This window comes from Stenella coeruleoalba (genome assembly GCF_951394435.1).
Source record: "Stenella coeruleoalba genome assembly, chromosome: 13".
Lineage (NCBI taxonomy): Eukaryota > Metazoa > Chordata > Mammalia > Artiodactyla > Delphinidae > Stenella > Stenella coeruleoalba.
In genome coordinates, this window is record NC_137159.1 from 40,168,791 (window position 1) to 40,189,603 (window position 20,813).

General features: G+C 44.5%; 1 long non-coding RNA gene across 2 annotated transcripts in view; it reads left to right on the top strand.

Moving 5' to 3' along the window:
• LOC307196579 overlaps positions 1-20,813 on the top strand; it is a 596,584-nt gene that overhangs the window by 503,069 nt on the left and 72,702 nt on the right. The gene's annotated exons all lie outside the window — the stretch shown is intronic.

Sequence of the window (20,813 nt, forward strand, 5' to 3'; positions counted from 1 at the left end):
CAGTGAAATATTGTTCAGCCTTGAAAAAGAAGGAAATTCTGCAATATTTGACAACATGGGTGAATCTTGAGGACATTATACTAAGTGAAATAAACCAGTCACAGAGGGACAAATACTGCATGATTGCGATTATATGAGGCATCTAAAATTGTCAAATTCATAGAATCAAAGAGAGGAATCGTGGTGCCAGGGGCTGGGGAGAGGGGGAAATGGGGAGTTGCCAGTCAAGGAACAAAGGTTCAGTTAAGCAAGATAATCTTTAGAGATCTGCTGTACGACATTGTACCTGTAGTTAGCAATTCAATATCGTACACTTAAGGTTTGTTAAGAAGGTAGATCTCATGTAAAGTGTTCTTACAGCAATAAAATAAATGGGGGAAAAAATACACTTTCCAAATAAAAAGTGTGCACTGAAGGCATTTAGGGTCATGCAATGGAAACCTTTAGTACTTCCAGGATACCCCCAATCATCAACTGTATGTCTGAAGTTCTTTTACTTTTTAGAGTTATTTGTTTTTATCCTCCTCTCTGCACGAACTGTCTGTCTGTTTGCTGTCCACATCTGGTATCAAGTTTCAGGGCTGTCCCTGAGATGGACTTTCTCCCTGCAGCCCCCCTGTGAGGAGACAGCACCTTATTTGGTGCTGACTCAGTGGGAGCCAGGTTGCCAGCAGGCTACCAACTCACACCTGCAGAATTTGCCGGCACATCCGTTTTGCAAACACACAAAATGGGTAATTGGGCACACAAATGCCTATTTGCATTGCAATTTGGCATTTGTATACACAGTGATGGATTTTTTTCATGTGCAAATGTGGTGGATACAAGTGCAAAATGGATGTCCTCAAGAAGGAGGGGGCCTTTAAAAACATACATATCTTTTCAGAAACCTGCTGGAAATTTGAGGAGTGCCACGAAAATAGGTGTGTTCATGAATATATTTTATATTTTCTCCCCATTCAGGGAAATTCCTGATAGAATACAGTTCATAGTTCATTTGTTACTTTTTGAGGGAGGGCTATTTTTTTCCCAAATAGGCAGAGGGACATCCAGGGGCTTTTCGCCCTGAGAAAGGACTTATCTAAGGTATTATGGAATCAGTTAATAAATGTTAATACTTTAATGAAACGTGAGGAGTTTTTATACCCTTAGAGTGTTCGGCATTTTATAATGAGTGCCATACACCTGTTTTGAGGTACGTTGTTCTGTTCAGTGTTAAAGTTACACACTCAAACCCGTGGGAACGTTTGGAACCGTAGATTTTTGTAACTAACGGGAATGGCACAGAAAAAAATAATGGTGGCCCTCGTACAAGGAATGGATGCAGAATGTTGAGGTGCCCCATGTGTTCCAGCTCATTCTTAGGTTTCTTTGTCTCTTCTGTCTGCCCTTGTCCTTTTAAGGACACTGTGCTTCTCACTCAAATCTTATCACATCCATAGGGGCTCAACAAAGGATGTTATGAGCACCCACCTAAGGGGTACTAGACTATGGTCCAGGACCATGCCCTCTTTTGCCAGTCACTGACTTGTATCTATCTGACTCTTGTGCCTCTAACCTCTGGTTCCATAACGGAGTCCATATCTTCCTCTGATCCCGTCTGCTGCTAGCAACTTGCAAGACCTCATCTTGGCTCTTTTGGACTCTGGCTTTCCTCGTCAGTTGTGGGTCCACTTCCTATCTCTGTTTTGGCAGTGCCTGTGAAGCTCTGTGGAATCGGCTTCTAGGACATCCTGACCTGTGGCCAAGAGATGGGTCATACATGAACTTCTGCTGAACGACTATGGGTATCAGTCAAGACTTTGTCCCTGGCTCTCCACTTCTTCCTCTGAGCATTCTTAGTTTTTCTGAGCTCAGGCACACTCAGGCAACTTCCACTCTCACCTGTAGTCTGATTTATACCACCAACCTCTTTTTTGTCCAGATTTATTGTGTTGTCATTATCTCTAATTTAACATGTCTACAACCAGATCTTGTTTGCCCGTCTTAGTTTCCTCCTCCTAGCATTTGACTTGCTGTCCCAAGCTTCTCTTCTCTCCCGCCCTCTTCATCCTCATTTACACCTTTCTTTTCTACTCATTCCAAGGGCCATCAGGTCTTGTTGAGACTCCTTTTGAAACCCCTCTCCGGTTCTAAGCCTTCCTCTTTACTACAGTGATCACCATCTGATCCCCTTATGACTGAATGGTGGTGTTTACTGTCTGAGGTAACTCTTTGCTTGACAATTGTTTCATGAAATGCTCTGCTTAAAACGGCATTCATCTCATTATGAGCTAAAGAGATTCCATATTATCAGATCAAGTTCCAGCTACCCATCATGGCCTTCAAGGCACATATTCAACATTACTTCCCACAGCAATAGTGGGAAATTCCTTAAGATATATTTTCACTCCAGACTTTTGATTTGCTGCCATACACCTCTCTCCTACCTGCCTCTGCCTTTTTCCATGTGGATTTCCCAACCTGCAATCTTTTTCCCCTTCTCATATTTATGCAAACCCCCAAAACAACCTTTGAGATCTCCGCCAACCTCAGCTCTTTAAAAAAGCTACTTTAAATGATCCTAGCCCAAGACGAGTTTTGCCAAATCTGCATCATAGAGCACCGAGAGCCTCACACCAGTGGCTCTACACAGATCAAGATTTCCTTGAATTCTTTTTACAGGTCTTGCTCGAGACTGGCATGTCCTTGAGGATGGTCTTTATGCTTTATAATTTTATGTCCTTTGCAATACTTAGCAGAGTGCCAGTCATCGGAAAGTACTCGCTTAATACTTCTTGACGTTGTCTTCACATCTCAGAGAGCTGGAAGTTAGAAGAGAAGGTTGAAGAGTTTGTTGCGAGGGGAAGTCATGAAGCTCCATTAAATATTCTCTATTTGCAGTGCTGCCAGCACACCAGGTTATTATTATTGTTTTATATTTAAACTCCAGTTCCTCCCCTTTCCTTCTCCTCCAGAGTAACAAGGGCCTAATAGGTTTCATGTGTAAGTGCCTATTTTTATTAAAGACAAGTGTAATCTTTTGTAGACCAAATGTCCCTATCATAAATGCTAACGGAGAAAAATATTAGGACTCATTTATTTATGAACCTGTTAATAATGAGGTGCAGTTATGAAAAAAAGGCTTCCTCAGCAAAAGCTCCTGAACAAACAATGCACACTGGGGAAAAAGAAGCTAGTTAGCCTTCTTGACTTAGATAAAGCTATGGAGAAATGACAAGTGCCAGTAATTAGCACAGCCTCTTCAACAAGATAACCCTATACATCTTTGTCTATTTCAATCACCAAAGACTCCGATTCAGTGTAAAATTAAACCTTGGATGCCATCAATTTCTGTTAACCTCTTTATATTGTTCTGTGTTCACGCCTTTGTGACAGATAGATTTTGTCATTTTATTAAATGGTGACATCTCTACAGACACGTGACCTAAAAATCTGTTTGCTCCTTAGCAAAGTATTCTTAATCATTTGCTGGTATGTTTCAGCATCAGGACGGGATTTATCCCCACACCGCGTTGGTGAACTCCTCAGCTCTAAAACCTTGACACTTCTGTTTGTTTGAACGCCTCTGCATTTGGCTGCCCACCTCAAACCTGCCCTTCCCCAGATAACCTACTTCGAATACTAGTCAAGGTCTAGACACTGGCTCAGGATGTTTACTATTTATTCACATTTCTATTAAGAAAACTCTGTTTTGAAGCATCTTCTCCCTCCATAACTATTTCCTTCTTCCCACTCAGTGCCACCCTCCAGCCTATTTTAAAGGCTCCCTATTACCCACGACGTCAACAGTTAGTTTTAATCACGGCTGTTTTGAAATTTTACTGCTTAATATCCTTTGCTGCCAATATTATTCATTTATCCATTCACTATTACAAGAGATAATAAAAGTTATCATCCAAATTGGGAATAATTGGAAAGTATAAGAAATTACAGTTTAACTTCAGGGTCCAGGTTTATCTACAATAAGTCTTATGTAGACTTGTGAAGAAGCCAGTAGAATCGATGCCCATGGCATATTTCAAGCTGTCCTGCCGGTCCCTGGCCCAGGTTAGTGTGCTGTTCGTGTATCCACTCTGTGTCCAGGGCACAGGAGAACATCACTTAGCTTAGCAAAAAGTATACAGACCTATTTCCATCCTAACGTGCTCTTAATTCCCTACTCTCCTTCATTAACTTCCTTACAAATTTTAATTCGTTAAAATGTTTCCTACATTGAATTTTGCCGAGGTCTGCATTCCGTCTTAGCCTCTTCCTAAGAACCTCACTTTTCCAGGTGAATAACATTTTTGTTTTAATGTGCTTCCCCCACCTTTTCTTAACTATGTTGTGCTCGTTTTTTTCCCCATTCAGGAGACAGCATCACTTGCTTAGTCCCGTATGTCAAGAAAGGTGCCAAAATTCAGCTTCTGTCAACTTCTTTTCACTTTCAGCCCTGATTGCAATGGGTCCCTGGGAAATATTGCAAGCTTTCATTTAAATATGTACTTACACAATATTTTAAGACACATTATCTAGTCAATAGAGCAAAACAGCTCACAACAAATAAATGGAATAAGGCACGTTTAGATGGTGTTTAAAAGCACAGGTTGTTTTGTGGTGAATGGTGAGGGAGCCTTTGAGACAGATGCTGTTTATCAAGGGGACGTTATTGAGGGTCTTTACCTTGTTACTGCGATTGTTTTCCATGACCTGTGGCTTTGCTCTTTGGGTTAGATAGAAAGGACCATTGAGTAAAAGTCACTATGATCTTTAACTTTGTGAAGTTTTTGGTAGTTAAAGTAAGATATAGTGATGGAGGGGAAAGAAAGGCAGAAGGGAAATTAGATATTAGGCACGAAGAAAAGAAGATTAAGAGAAAAGAACGTTGATATTTTTCAAGTAAAGAAAACCCATGTAGGCAACTATTCTGAGCTAAAAAGAGGTGCAGACCTCCATGGGAAATTCATACAAAAATGTGCTCTTTGCTTGTAAGTGACTATGACTGGGGATATTTGGATTGTTAGCCAGCCCCCTGAAAGCCAAGTCAGCCAAAATCATGGGAGGAAACCCCGAATCAGCACAGCCGTGAATTCTATTTAAGAGCTTCATCAAACAAACAACAGCGACACAACAGCAACAAAAGGAAAACTTTTTAGAGGCAGCTGCTGTCCAACTTGCAACCCTAGATATTGAAAAGTTTACAGAATGCAGTGTTCCAAGTCATATTCAAGTTCTCCTTTGCTCAGTTCTGGCCCTTCCCACTTGCTATTATTTTTTCTGTACCACATCTAAAACCTCTAGGACTGGGCAAGACCTCTGTGATATGATTCCCATTTCTGCCCAGCCCTCCTGCGTTTACTTTTGTCTCCCATCTTTTCTCCTCTACGGCCTGAGCCTTAACTTTATTTTCTAGACACTTCTCAATGTTTTAGGGGCACTCTAAGTGTCCTTTCCCTATTTTTTAAAAAAAGAAAGAAAGAAAAAAAAACCATGTGATTTAATTTTCATTATTTTTAGTTGTTAAGTTTTAGATTAGCACTCTATGTCTTAAACCACTGTATTAGAATGCTGCTTGACTCACTTCCAAATTGAAGACCTTTTAAAAAAATTGAAGCAGTCTAATAATTTTAAATCACTCTACACTGTGCATTGCAATTTAAAATTATTGGAGTGCTTCAAATTTTTATAAGCCCTTGAATTTGGAAGTGATCAAGGTTCTAGGCATACTCAGTGTAGAGCAATTTAAAATTATAAGAGCTGTCAAATTTTTATATAAGCACTTCAGTTAGAAAAGGGATTTGGGTTCTGGGCATGTGCAGAGAAAAGCCATTTAAATTATTAACAGTACTTCAATTTTTTTTTCCCCCAAGCACCTGATTTTGGATGAGTTTTGGTTTGTGCAGCCTAAAGTGACAACTTCCTTTGAGAGAGTCTGTGTAAAGAGACATTCAGTCTTTCAAAGAGGGCCAGCACTGTGGGGATATGAAGGAGGCAGCCAGCTTTCTAGGGTGCTCTGGAAGACACCTGGAGAGCGTGTTACCCCCAAACATCTCCGCTACGGCTTGACATCTCATCACGGTTACAGTTCAATTTCGGATAAAAGTATTTCCAGAAGACCTCTGTTTAAATGCTAATTTCTCATATTGATGAGATTAATGAGACTAACGTATCAGTGAAGAGCGTGGCCCTGGGGAACCGAAGACTCACAAACATTATGTTGGTGAGGAGGGGATGCTAAGTATGGGCCTGGGCATACAGCATGGGGTCTCCTGGTTGCTAAGGCCGTGGCTGAGAATATTCCAGGTGGCCTCAGAGTAGGGAGTGGGCAGGGGCATAACACTGACTTTGTGTGTGTCAAGATTTTACTGAGCATTGATCCCCTCCCCCAGTTAAACTAATCATTACAAAAAGGTGGATTCTCTGATACTTTCAGTGTTCATTTGCATTATGGCTTGCGCAGGACATCAATTTTCTCTTTTCTGAGAAGTGAAATATTATTCATCTGAAGCATTTTAAGGGGAAAATTGAAAGGAAGATAGAATCGATAGGTTCAGCTTTAAGGTTGATTTCCTTATTTCATCTTTGGGTTGGGAGTTTCAATGATGCAAAAGAAAAAGGAAGGGAACAAATCTAACAAAATGAAAATAATGTTTCCCTTTCAAAGGTTTATTTACAACAAAGGGAAAGGGGAGATAAATGGTGTAAAATTTAGGCACTTTACAATTGTCATTTGGATTAATTTCTCACCTCAGCGAGTCTTAGGTGACCATTTCAAATACTTACCTTTATAAGAAACATGACTGTCATGTTGCCATATGTGACTGTGACTGTGCCATTTGGAAAATGTTTGTGGGTCCTTAGATTTCTTAAAGGGGGAATAGCTTTAAATGGGAACTTGAACATGAAAAAAGCAATTCACTTCTCTGAACTTCTTCAGAGGGATGTTGATTCCTCTTGAAAGTTGAAACCCTTATAGTTGTGGTGAGTGAAGCATTCAATTTATCCAATGTCTCTGTCAAGGCATGAGCTGAAACTTCCCAGAGGGCTCCACAAATTCATCATTTTCTCTCCCAGGCACACAGAGCCACGGCATTGGGCCAACAGCTACCCTGACCTCCCACAGAACTCCTCCACCTGGTCCTCCTTCTCCTTGTCTGCATGTGAAAGAGACCTCATCCTACCTCTCCCTTGGAGCTGGTGGGGCTGACGCTCGTGTTTGGAAAATGGAAACCACTTAACTTGCTGAACTGTTTGTGCTTCCTTAAAGAATAAGGAGAGATTAGCTTACGTTCCCGTCTTTGTCAAAAGTCAGCAAGCTCATGGAGGGCCTGTGCAGGCTTGATTCGGAGGCCAGCAGGCTCTCCTGTGTCCAGGCCGTGGCACAGGCCAGTGATGGGGCTCACCAGTCTTTGCCCCTCAGATGACGGCAGGAGACACTGCTTCAGAGTGAGCAATGCAGGGACAACTTCCTGTGTCTTTCAGGCCAGATGAGTTTGAAGTAAAAAGGTCATTCCATCAATTAATCCAAAAGTTAGCACATTCATAAATATATTAATTCATTAAATCACCATCTATTTATTGAATCTGAGCCATGTGTTAGGTGCTAAAAGATACAAAGATAAATGAGAAATAGTCATTTTCAAGGGATTGCAGTAGAAAGACGTGCACAAATGGCTAGAGTATAAGATACCATATTTTATTATGTGTTTTTATGATATATTATAAAACAATAAAATATATAATACAAATTCTATGTTAATATTACCTTTTGTATTGGGCTTGACTCATTGTAATATTCCCACATGGAGCACAATTGTGTATTTGCTCAGTAAATAAATATTAATTAAATATGAAAAGTAGAAGGGATACAAACCAAGTACTTGAGCAGGGCTTCTCAAAGTCAGGCAATATGAAAATAACCTGGGGGGCTCTTAAAAAATGCTGACGCCCCAGCGCTTCATTCCCAGGGTTTTTGAGTTAATTAGGACAGGAAGTCAGCATTTTAAAAAGTGCCCCAGGGGCTTCCCTGGTGGCGCAGTGGTTGAGAGTCCGCCTGCCGATGCAGGGGATGCCGGTTCGTGCCCCGGGTCCGGGAAGATCCCACATGCCGCAGAGCAGCTGGGACCGTGAGCCATGGCCGTTGAGCCTGCGCGTCTGGAGCCTGTGCTCCGCGGCGGGAGAGGCCGTAACAGTGAGAGGCCCGCGTACCGCAAAAAAAAAAAAAAAAAAAAAAAAAAAGTGCCCCAGCTTTGAGAAGCACCTTCTAGGGACACTCAGAAGGGAGAGCAATGAGCTGCATGTAGGGAGCAAGCCAAGGCTGTTCAGAGGAGGGAAGGTTGGAGCCTGAAGGATGGGTGGGATTTAGGCAGGGTTAGATGGAGGCCGGATGTGGAGAAAATGACATTCTCAGGAGAGGGGACACCAAGGGCAAGGACAGAGGCAGGAATGTGCCCAGTATGGTCACCTAAGACTCGCTGAGGTGAGAAATTAATCCAAATGACAATTGTAAAGTGCCTAAAGTCAAAGCCTGGGGTGACTCCACCACCTGCTGTGTTAGTACAGAAAGAGAAGGGGCCCAAACAGGGGATTGGGCCAGATTGTGGAGGAACTAAGATGTGTCTCCTGAAAGTCTGGATTCATTCTTCACGTGCCGGGGAACCAGTGGAGGTCTGGAACCCTTTGTGTTCAGAAAACATGGATGCATCGTGAAGAATGAATTGGAGATAGGGAAAACTGAAGCAGAGGAAACCAATTTGGAAGCCGTGGCTTCCAATAGACTAGGTGAGGAAGGAGGAAAATCCGCACTAGACCAGTTTGGATGAGAGTGTAGAGAGGAGAGTGGATTTGGGAGACGTTTATGAGCCAGCCTTGAATAGGTTTGTTGGATAATTTTGTATCGAGGTTGAAGACCAGGGTGCAGTCAGTGAACATCCAGAGGGAATACAAAAGGAGCAGCAGGTTCTAAAAGAGACAGTGGTGTGGGCGGGGCTACCATATAGAAAGGGCTAACGGACAAATGGTAGTACTGGGTCAGAGCTCCGGGGCAAGATTCAGCCTGATACGCAGAAGTCACCATCCAGAACCCCTGTCTCTCATCCTTTAGGCCTTTGTTTCAGTTTTCCTTTTATCCACGGCACTTGAAACCAGCACACGTCTTGTTTAACAGCATGCATCCAAGCCAGCGATCTATTTTTGATCACCAGAGCTGCCGTTTTACTCAAGGCTTCTAGAAGAAGCCCATTTGCAGCTCTTACACCTTTCTCGAAAGTTTTGAATAAAAGCCACTCATAGAATTAAGTCAGGGCAAAGTGGTGTCAGGGGTGAAATTCAAAAGACGATATATAATAATTGGTTTTAAAACAGGAGCCAGATGAATCATAAGGTCAGACATATGAAAGGGAAAATCTTTCTCAAGAAGACTTTGGGGCTAAGGCTGCAAGGGGCTGTTAGAAAACAAAGTGGCAACGACAGTGGTGAGCCTCCAGGAGAGACCCGCCTGGGGAACTTCTTGCCGTTTCCAACGTGTCTGAAAACACTCAGTGAGAAGAAAGAGAGCTGCCTCTTCTAACTGTTCATAGCCTCCCCAGAAAGCTACTTCCACCACGTCTATAGTCATTGCTTTGTTTCCTCCAGAGAAGCCACGGTCAGGGAGAAGGAAGACAGGGCCTTAGGAAGTCAGAATGCCAGTGTGTCTGCTGGAAACCATTGGTCCCTGAGGGAAGTAGCTGCAGGACCCAAGTGTGGGCTCCAGAGAAACGCACAGATATTTAGAGCTGAGAGGGAGAAGAGGTATTTTCTAACACCCCAACTTCACAGTGGTGGGCGCTGAGGCTAGAACGTGTGGTGACTTGCTTGGAGTCGGGGGCTAAGTAGCAGTGGGTTCAGCGGTAGAACCACAAGCTCCTGGCTTCCTGGCCAGAGCTGGTCCACCTCACCACTGCGCCAAAGGCAGGTCCCCGACGACTGCCAGTGGGCGTGACTGCAGGGGGCGGAGCAAGAGGAATCCCATCCATTCCAACATCTTTTCTGTTCTTTCACTCTTTTGGCCCACTCACCTCACTCACTCCCAGCTTTTACTCTTTGTTTCATTGACCTGAAGAGCAAATTTCAGGTGGCCTTTTGGAGTTCAAGAGGCTGACATGTGATTCTCTTAAAAGAAGCATATGTACAATTATTGCCCAGTTATGGGTTGTCTCTAGTCCCACACTACCCAAACTGTCCTCATTGGGCCCTTTCTGTTACATTGGTAGAGTCATGTTTTGAAAGATGTTTTTCTATGAAAGTGTTTATGTAAATAATGTTTACCTCTTTGGGCTGCTTTTACTCACACTGCTGTCCTCTGGTCACCACCCCTGCAGCAACACCTGCTACCCGACCTGCTGCCCCTGACCATGGCTGAGGGTGTCAGGGATGCAGCCAGCTCTCAAGCTGCCCCATTTATTCCCTTTCAGAAATCTGCACCTGAGACACAGCGGTTCTCCTTAGCTGGATCTGGAAGGCCGTGGGAACTAGCAGGTTCTGGGCAGTCTAACTCAGTTGCTGAGAGCACAGCTCCCGGGGGCTTGTCGGCCAGGGCTCACATGTGGACTCCATCACTTCCTAGCCACGCACCCTTGGGCATGTCACCTCACTGCCTCCTCTTCCACCATTGAAAATTAGAGAAGTTTATATATAATAATAAATAAAGAATGAATAATATAAGCAAATGAATGAAAAGTAAATTAAATGATAAAAAAATAAGAAGATTGTTGTGTTAAATGAGTTAATATGTTCCACATATGTGCACAGAACTGTGCTGGGAGCCATGCGCATGCTTGCTATTATTACTATTGATATTAGTAACAGCAGTAATAGTACCACCATCATTATGGTGCCTTTGAGATGGTCTGTGAGGAAAACCAGCAAAGGAAATGAAACTGCAGTGAGAGAGATGGTGATACACAGATATAAAGAGAGAAGCATGGTCAAAATCTTGTGTATTACCTGAGTAAGACAGAAATATACATGTGGAGAGAATAAGAGTTTGGAGTCTGATGCCTCTTCAGGCTACAGTTCTGTTATCTCTTGAGGCCTAGGTATACTTCTCTCTCTTGGGTCCTCGGAGCTCCTGCTATAATAAAACTTCTCCCTTGAGTTTCTTTGAATGAGGGTTTGTTCCATGTGACAGGAGGATTCCCGAAGAAGGACAAAGTTAAATCACTCAGGGGTGAAAGCACTGCCTTCCCGAGGGCAGTGTCCTGGCTCGGCTCAGGCGGATCTCTGACTAATCCCCGTTTGGGTAATTTAATTTAAATCACAAGGCCTGATCCCAGAGCAGCACTTGCTGCCCTGGCCCTTGAGGTGAGTCTATGTGCTGTAAGATGTGGCCACAAGGAGCTGATTACCTCCTGGAAAGTGTGTCTTGTTCAATTTTGTATCCCCATCACCTAGCAGAGGACCTGGCACCCAGAAGGGCTGAAGGAATATTAATTGTGGAACACATAGAGGAAGCAGCCTGTGACTGGCTACATGGCCAGGTGGTAAGGACATAGGAAGTCAGAGAAGGAAGAGACAGCCCCGGGGGCTGGGGGTGGGGACTGGTGACTACATCCTTGGGTGTTAACACTCCCTGATGGCGTGTCTTGGGGAACAACTTTTGGAGTGTAAATCGGCCCATTTTTATCCCCATTCCTAGAGCTCCGTGACTCTCCCAGTCATTTGTTATTTCAAAACTCTCCGAAATAATCAAAATGGGAAAACCAGGACTTGCACATAAATAATTTACATTAGATTGTATTTTATTATTCATTGTAAAGTTAATTCATTAATTGCATTTTGAATTTCATGGCAGGTTGGGTTTTATTCAAATGTGTATAGTGCTGGAGGACCGTCTAAGCGTTTGTGGACTAGAGATTCCTCTTATTCCCTTACCTTCGCATCCTGCTCAGGAGGGAGGGCAGGTGTGGAGAAAATCTTGACCTAGACATTAGCCTTCATTCTCCCTGGACTTTTCAAGGAGGTGATATTTAAAATATTTAGCCACCCATGCCGTGCAAGCCCCAACAAATGGGGACAAATGTTGCTCCCGTCAGAACGGGGCTGGTGACGAGCTAGCTGTCCAGTGAGTTCTCGCTGGACGCCAGGCTTGCTGTCTCTGATTTGGTTTCCAAGGATTTGGAAGGAGTTTCCTTTCTTTTAGGAACCCGTAGATCCCAGTGCTGGACTTCTATGCCTGAAATATCTGAACCTTGCAAGTGTACCACATATACCGGGAGGTGCACACCAGCCTCATGCAAGGCTCACTGTGGCAAAGCCCATTCCCATAATTGAAAATAATCCTACCGTTACTTTGCGTCTCTCTCAGTCAAGAAAATGGAGGCAGTTTTCAACACTTGGTGTCATTTCGTTACTTAGGAAATAACATGTAGCCTAAGAGGAAGAAAAACAGAGGAGAGATTTTTGCAATGTGGCTCCCGGCCCCAGGCCTTTTGAGTGTCTCTCCACCGGCCTCGTAGAGTGGTCAGGTCAGGCACCCAACACAGATGTGTGGAAACAGCCAGAGGCTTGGGGGAAGGACGCGGGCCCCTTCAGAGCCCGTTTCTTACATGAAGAATGAGAGTAGCCTGCCGCCTGTCCCCACCTCTGGTGACACACTTCACACAGGGACACAAGCAGTTGCCAGCCCGCTCCTTTTCCCCTTTAACTGAAACTTCCCTCCTTGATGATTTCACTTGAGAGGTGGCTTTCCCTAAACCTTTCCTCGCCTGGAATCACGCTGATGTTGACAGTTCGTCCCCAGCCCCCATCCCGTGTTACATCGTGCAACCCAGAGAGAATGCGAGGTGAGCTTGTCGGAGGGGATGAAAGATGGCAAGAAATGGGTGTTTGGGGACCAGTTCTTTGGTGACATCGACTCTGCAATCCTCTTTTCACTCTCAGCGCCGCATTCCCTCTCTCGCCTTCTCCCTCTCCCTCGCCCCCCTGCCTGCTCTCCCTCCTTCTCTCTGAAATGGTGTGTGCCTCCAGTAATTTACATAATACTCTTCTGACACCTTTACTTTAGTCATCAATCACGGTACCTTCTCTCAGTCTATCTTTTGTCTGAGCATGTCTCTTCTTTATCAGGCCATGCACAAAAGATTAATTTCACAGTTTTTCTCCCTTCTTTCTTTCCTTGCAAGATACAAAGCTCATGAAATGACAGAAGCAAGATAATGAAAACAACAATGCAAGCAATTTTTTTTTGTTCTTGCAGGTTGGATCTCAAGATACTTTTTCTAACCTCATTGTGTGCCATCTGTCTTAGAAAAGGTCTGCTCTGTATTTTTTAATACCTTTCTGATACTGCTCAGTAGACTACCTGGGGGCGGGGTGTGGGGGGGGCGGTTGTTGGAGATTACATATTTAAGTCAGATCAGAGCCTTTGGTTTTCGAAATCTTTGGAACAATTAAAGCAAGGGGCCCATCTCTAATGGAGGCATGGACTACGGCACAATGCCCACACCCCAATTAATATTAATGAGATCTTATGCATAGCCAATTTATGACATTTGATTGACTCACCCAACCACCCTTCAACCTGTCTTATAAAGTGAAATATATGGCAAAGAGGACCTTATTTGCATATGCATATGTTCTTAATATTAATTAGGCTAATGGATCTAAAGACTTAGAGATAATTTGGAAACTGGTAAAAAGGGGAAAAAAAAATCTACCACCCACAAGACAGAAAAGTGTTCATGTCCTGTCTCTGCACTTGAACAAAAGAAGTTGAACTGGAAGATAAAAATAACTCGTGCCAATTTCCTCCTTTTCTTGTTTCCAGAGGATTCATAGTTTTAAAAAGTTAAAATACCACAAGCATTAGTATTATATCTTATTTTTTCCATTTCACTTGTGAAAGACTAAACAGATTATGGAATAACATAAGAATAAAAGCCTAGTTCAACTGTATACTGGTGGCCATAAGTCAGATCTCCCCTGTCCTCTAGGGAGATGCTGCAGCTTCAGGAACATGCAGTGTCTCACCGGGGCACATGTCGGATATAGGACAAGGGTTGTGTCAGGAGGCAGCATTCCCAAGGACATCTGCTCTAGCAGGGTCACTGATGGAACTTATCCCCGCAGTGGAGTGGCTGGGAAGAACTCCTTTGATGTAGCCTAATGAAGCCTGGAGAAGAGAGTCAGACTTCATGGGTTTTGTTGCTGGGATTGGGGGCAACACATATGCTGATTTTCTCTTCCAAACCATCCTTTAATGGTCTTTGGCTCCAGTGATGATAAGGAAAAACGTTTATGTATCAGCTCACCCTCTGTGTGCTAAAGGATGGTCAAACCCAGTAACTAGTAGGCTTTGGACAGCAGAATCGTCATACGAACTTGCTTCATTGTACCATAAGTAAGAGCCATTGTAAATAATGATAGTGACTGTCACGTGAGTGCTTATTCTATACCAGAAATGATGGAAAACACGTTCTGTATTCTATCTTATGCCAGTTCTGTAAAGTATAGATTTGAATTCCTATTCCAGAAATCCCTACTCCAGTGAATTGAACCCAGAGGGACTCTGGGACATGCCCAGGGTCACGCAGCTGGGAATGGTGAGGCAAGGCGTCACACCTGGGGGGACAGTAACTCTGAAGTGTAATCTCTTTCCCTTGGTCTTTCAAGGTCAGGATCACTCAAGGGTGTTGTAGACTGGAAGTAGCTCTGTCTGGAGTCAAGAAGAAGCAACAGGCACTGTGGAAAGAGGGACACACTGTGCTCGCTTTTAAGATAGGCAGTGGCTTGGCCAACTCCATGAAGTACATAATTGCCTTCGACAGTAGAAATGATTATTAGCTGCCACACAGATAAAAGAAAATGAGATATGGAAAGATACTTGATTAATTGGCAGGTCAGTAAAGTGCTTTGGAACATAAAATATTTATTTGTATTTAACATTTATTTTATGAGTGAAAACTCTTTATGGAATACAGTCTTTTTTTAAAATTAATTAATTAATTAATTAAGTTTTTGACTGCTTTGGGTCTTCGTTGCTGCATGCAGCCTTTCTCTATTTGTACGGGCTTTCTCTAGGTACGGGGAGCAGGGGCTACTCTTTGTTGCGGAGCGCAGGCTTCTCATTGCGGTGGCTTCTCTTGTTGCAGAGCATGGGCTCTAGGTGTGTGGGCTTCAGCAGTTGTGGCATGCAGGCTCAGTAGTTGTGGCTCATGGGCTCTACAGTGCAGGCTCAGTAGTTGTGGCGCACGGGCTTAGTTGCTGCAAGGCATATGGGATCTTCCCGGATCAGGGCTTGAACCTGTGTCCCCTGCATTGGCAGGCAGATTCTTAACCACTGCAGTACCAGGGAAGTCCCATGGAATAGTCTTATTGAGAGAAATCTTCCAGAGTTTGCTAGAATGGTCACATGCACAGAAAGAGGAGTGGAACAGATAAATGGGGACCAGACTGGGTGAGGTCTGTGCTGGAGGGAATCCAAGGTGGTAACTTTAGAGACCAGCAAGGAATGGAGGCTTCTCGTGTATTCTTCTCTCAACTCCCCATCCCCTCTCTGAAACCTGATGGCTGGGCACAGCTGATGTTAAAACTCTGCTGGGGATTTTGCTTTCTGATAGAATTTCTAGTGAGTCTTAGGAGCTGCCACAGCCCTCACCTTGCTTTCTAGTCCAAATGTGTGTGTGTGTGTGTGTGTGTGTGTGTGTGTGTGTGATATGAAGGTACATTTTGGGGGAGGGAAGTGGGAGGAGCAGGGAAGGGTCAGGAGGCACCTTCCTTCCAGAAGGCTTGAGTTCAGCACTTGTATAGGGCTGGTCAGGACTAATAAGGCGAGTCCTTCTCTCTGATAACCATTTATTCTGCCCAAACTTGTTACCTTTTTTGTTTTGTTTTAATTATCTCTGCTGCTGAGAATGCTTTGACTACATTGTAAAGATGTGACAGGTAGTAAAAGAGTGTGTATGAAGCAATCGTGGAGCTGATAAGTTTTATTCTCTTCTCACATTAAATATATGTTCATTAAACAAGGGCTTGTTTGCAGAGAGACAGTGGGAGCTGGAAGCAGAAGGAGAGAAAGGACTGAAGTGTGTTGATGCCTGTTATTCTCTCCCACATCGAGCTCAGTGGGAGTCAGCCTAGCAGAATGGTTACAAGTGTGTTAACTCTGCACCCAACTGCTTGGGATTACTTCCTGGCTCTGCCTCTTATGAGCCAGGTACCCAGGGTCGTATTACTTACTGTCCCTGCATCTCAGTTTTTCCTTCTTCAAAAGAGGTACAATAAGAGCACCTATCTCATATTGGATTGTGGGAAACTTAAACAGCTGTACAGTGCTTGGCACGTAGTAAGTGCCCAGTACATATTAGCTCTCTTTAGTATTGCTGCCACGTTTCTCCACCCAGTTGATACACTAAACTGCCTACTTTTTTCCCTAAGTATTCTTGGAATTCACTCAAGAACATCTTTTTTTCAATAAATATGTATTACCGTTGCCAATCACTTTACTAGTTGCCGGGAATGATCAGGACAAATGAGACAGTTGCCCTCACAGAGCTTATGGTCCAGCAGAGCAGAAAGACAGTTAACGACTGAATACAATAGAGTAAGATGAGTGCTCAGCGTGAGGGTTTATATGAATCGTGGGAAAGGCCAGGGCAGGAACTGCCTGAGTCCAGATGTCAGGGGAGATCCCTGAGTTGGGATCTGAAGGACAGGTTACAGAGAGCCACCGGAAGGAGGTCAGGGAGGAGTGGCATGGGGAGGCTGGCAAAAGCAGCGTAAGTAAACTCCCAGAGGTAGGAAGGGGAAGGCGTAGGGTCCAGGGGTTAAAGAAGGCCAGAGTGGCTGGACCTGAAGAACTGCAGGAAAGAAAATGGTAGAGGGAGGGCAGGAGGGGCTGGCAGAGCTCAGCCACGTGAGGTGTGGTTAGCCATTCAAGGAAGTGGGATTTATGCTGAGAGCCATGGGAAACTACGTGAACTTAAAGCAGGGCAGTTAGGTGTGATGAGATGTACATTTTGCAAAGATTACTAGACCGGAAGGGTGAGAGGCAGAGGGGAGAGGGGTGTACCTGATGGCAAGGAGCCAGCGATTATGATTGTGATTAAGGTGAGAGGCCGGGGAATGAGCAAGCTCTGGGGTAAATTATCCTCCAGTGTCCATCGGCCAAACAGTGGTCTGTTGAACAATTGCTAGGGTCCAAGGAAGGCAGGTCCTGTGCTCCAGCGTAACAGGAGCCTTCCTAAAACTGGAAGCCCACCTGTGAGCCCTAGGAACCAGCTCCAAGAGCGTTTGCACTTCAACTCTCCAGCGTTAGGTTCCTCCTCCACCTGCCAAGAGGAAGTGTGTCAAGAGCACTTTAGGAGAAAACACACTAGCACTTTCTCTCCCTTCACCCCCTCTGTCTCTGCCTCCGTGACAGTGAGAAGGCTGAGCCGTGGAACCCTTTGCATTTGGAGAAAGCATGCACGAGAAGTACCGACCACTTTTCCTTCCAACTGCGCCAGCCTCAGGCCTAGACACGCAGAGGGTGTTCACTCAGTGTACACCGACTCACCTGGTCACACTGGTCACCATTTTCTGTCCTCCTGAAGAGGGGCCAGGGTCTGGGGACACGATGTTTCTGTGATTGCCACATTCTCCTTTTCCGTCTGCTCACCTTCCATCAAGGTAATGGTGCTTGGGCTTCTGTGGAGGATGGGCCACTTCAAGAGGAAGCTGCGGCTGACTAGCCCAAGATGCTGGGCTGCAGCCAGAGGAACAAAATGTGGAGTTGGATCCCAAGCCTGTCCTTCAGCTCAACTGCCTGTCAGGCCCCTGGGGTTCCCAGACCTACAGGCTGCCATTTGGACCAACATTTGGGAAGCAGGATGCTCGTGGAACCCAGTTTGGGTTTGGCAGCCAGAACAAAGAGCTCAGTGGGAAGGGAGCAAAGAGGTGTGAATGTAGCCCAGAGCAGGGGGCTCCCAGGTGTCTCATTGCTGACCCTTCTGCGGCAAGGGTGGGGTGTTTGGTGGGAGGGTGTATGTAAGGAGACCATTTAAACCTCCACAACAAGCCCGAAGAGGGTGAGCCAGATTGCAGTTGAGGTCTCTCAGGCGTCTGCCTCCCAGAGCTGAGTAAACCCAATCTTCGTTCATCTGTAGGTCCAAAGGGTTTTCTGTTCTGCACTGTTCATCGAGGGCACGCGGGAGGTGACGTGGACCTCTTGCATATCTACGGGCGTCAGCACGATCTCCTTAGCCCCTACAGACAGGATGTGCTATTTCCTGGGACTTCGGCTAAAATAGGCTTATCTACCAGTGCTCCCGGTAACCTACATCCTAAAGAACGTGGGCCTGTGCCGGCAAATCTCCGTGTACCGTCTTCCCAGCCCCCATCCCATACGCACACTCACACACACACCCCAGTGAGCCCTGTTCTGCTTGAAAAAACTCTAAAATATTCTCTGTCCTTCATATGCGAGGGGGAAAACCCTTTAGGCGTTAGATACTGCAGTAATTTCTATATAGTGGAGTAAATACTATACTGTAATAATTAACTTGTAAACCTTGAAATAACATTTAGTGTAATTTAGACCAAATATGAATTGTGAGTAGTGGAGCTCGATCCAACATGAAATCATTTGCAGGGCGCTTTAAACATATGCCTGGGAAAGAAAAAGCAGCAGTTCCCATCGTTACCAAAATGGGCCCAGGCGAGGCCCTCACGCTGGAAGTGCACGCAGCTGCCGTTATTTTGAAATATCTTGTTAGCATTTTTTTTCCCTTCTCAATAAATTGCTTCCCTCTTACTTTTTTCCTAAACTGTCCTTTCAGGCCGTCAGAAGGAGCCCAGGGTTTTGTTTTGTTCTGAATTTAGTTTTCACCCAAATGATTGCGAATGCTCTATGCAAAGCTAACATTTTAGAGCCTGGGCAAGAGTCTTGGAGTTGGGTAGAAGGCAAGAAGGTTCTTGGGGTGCCTACATCAGCAGTAAACTGTGGATGCTTCTGGAAAGTGGATCCATGAGACAAAGCTGTTCTGGTCACCGTGGTGCCGGAGCCCTGGGACACCCAGAAAGTAACATGCCTTTTGATGATTCAGCATGTCACGCCTTTGCTTCCAAATCCCTTTTCCATAGGCTCCCTCAGCCTCTGAGGGAGTCATGGGTGGGGCAGGGGCACAAAGGTAGATTTGTCTTCCTGACAAGCCACACCTCCCTTATGCATTAAAGGCAGGGAAGGGACTTGTATTTGCTTGAACAAAACGAAATTGCTGGTTTTCTAGGTCAAAAGCAAGGTAGTATCGGCGATACCATATGGGTCAACCAAATACGAAGGGCAGGTGTGTGCCTTGTGACGTCAGACCCCATACCTTCCTCTGAGCCACTGCTTAGGCTCCAGATTCAGTTAAAAGGTGCCTCTGGTGGTCTCATGTTGCTTAGCTCTCAACCCGCCCTTCTCAGAGTCACACTTTTGAAAAGCATCATCTGTCCTTCACTTACCTTTCTAGCTGTCTCTCTCACTGGTCTACAAACCTTTTACTCTCATCAGACTTAATCACTTTTTTTTGCTTTTGTTTTTTAATCCACCATCTCCAACTCTGATGCTTGGTGCTTTCAAGTCCCTGCCCCTCCAGGATGCCCTTTGGGCTGACTTACATTCTGTACTTAACATTCCATCTTTTAAAGATACAATTAAACTCTGCCTTTTCTCTAAGGCCTTTCTTGAACAAGTGTTTAAGCTGGGAAGAATAATAGCTGGCCTTCGCTGCGCACTCACTACGTGCTGTTGATCATTGACTGGGGACATCATGTGGATTATTTTATCCGCTCTTCACAAAACACATTCGAGGCAGGTACTGTTCTCACCCTAGGATTTCCCTTTGGCAGTCATGGCCTGGAGTTGACAACCATATCCTTGCAAAGGACAGTCCAGTCTAAGAGCAGTCACAGGAGCCATCACCAGATACTTCAAGGATTGAATGGAGAAAAGGGATGAGATATTCGTATGTTTTTCAGAGACATCCAGGACCCCTGCAAGGTGTCAGTTTATCACCATAGCCAAATCATTCCAGGTCTTTGAAAAATGAGCTATGTAACTACTGAAAATGGAATAGGTTGCCACCTGAGAATGAGTGAGATGCCTGTCACTGGAGATATTCAAGTGGAGACTGTGGATATAGGCTTCACATACAAATGTCTGTTAGGCAGAACAGCTTGGTGGCGAAGAACATGGGCTCTGGAATACACTGGATGGGTTCAAAATTCCAACTCCACATTTACGGTCTGTACTCACACATTTTTTCCCAACACACGCCCCCTCACACACATGCACCTCCCCACACACACACCTACTTTTAGTTTCTTGAATTCATGCCTACTACTTACACTTGTCAGACCTTAATAAAGATATGAATCCCATTGATCTGGGGATATTGTTAAGATGCAGATTCTGATTCAGGAGGCCTGGGTGGACCTGAGGCTTCGAGGTGACGCTGAGATGCTCTGGTACAAGGCCACCCTGAATGGCAAGGCCTTATATCATATGCCTAGCCTCTACCTCCAAAATATTGTGATATTAGCTATTTCCCCTATTATATTTTAGGTAAATAATGATTGATTGATTGATTGATTGATTGGATATACCCTTCAACCTAAGACGGCCAAGTTTTGTTGATAAGAAAATCCTTCAAGGGCCCACTCCCCAACATGACCCACGCGTATCACTCTTTGCCTTCATGCCAACTAATACATTGTTAAAAATTCTGTGTGCTTTCCTTCTTTTACTCTTTTATGAAAATTGCTCTGACATCTCTCATAGTGTTTGCCAGCAGAGATTTTAATTGGGACATGGATAAGGCTTTGAGCAAATG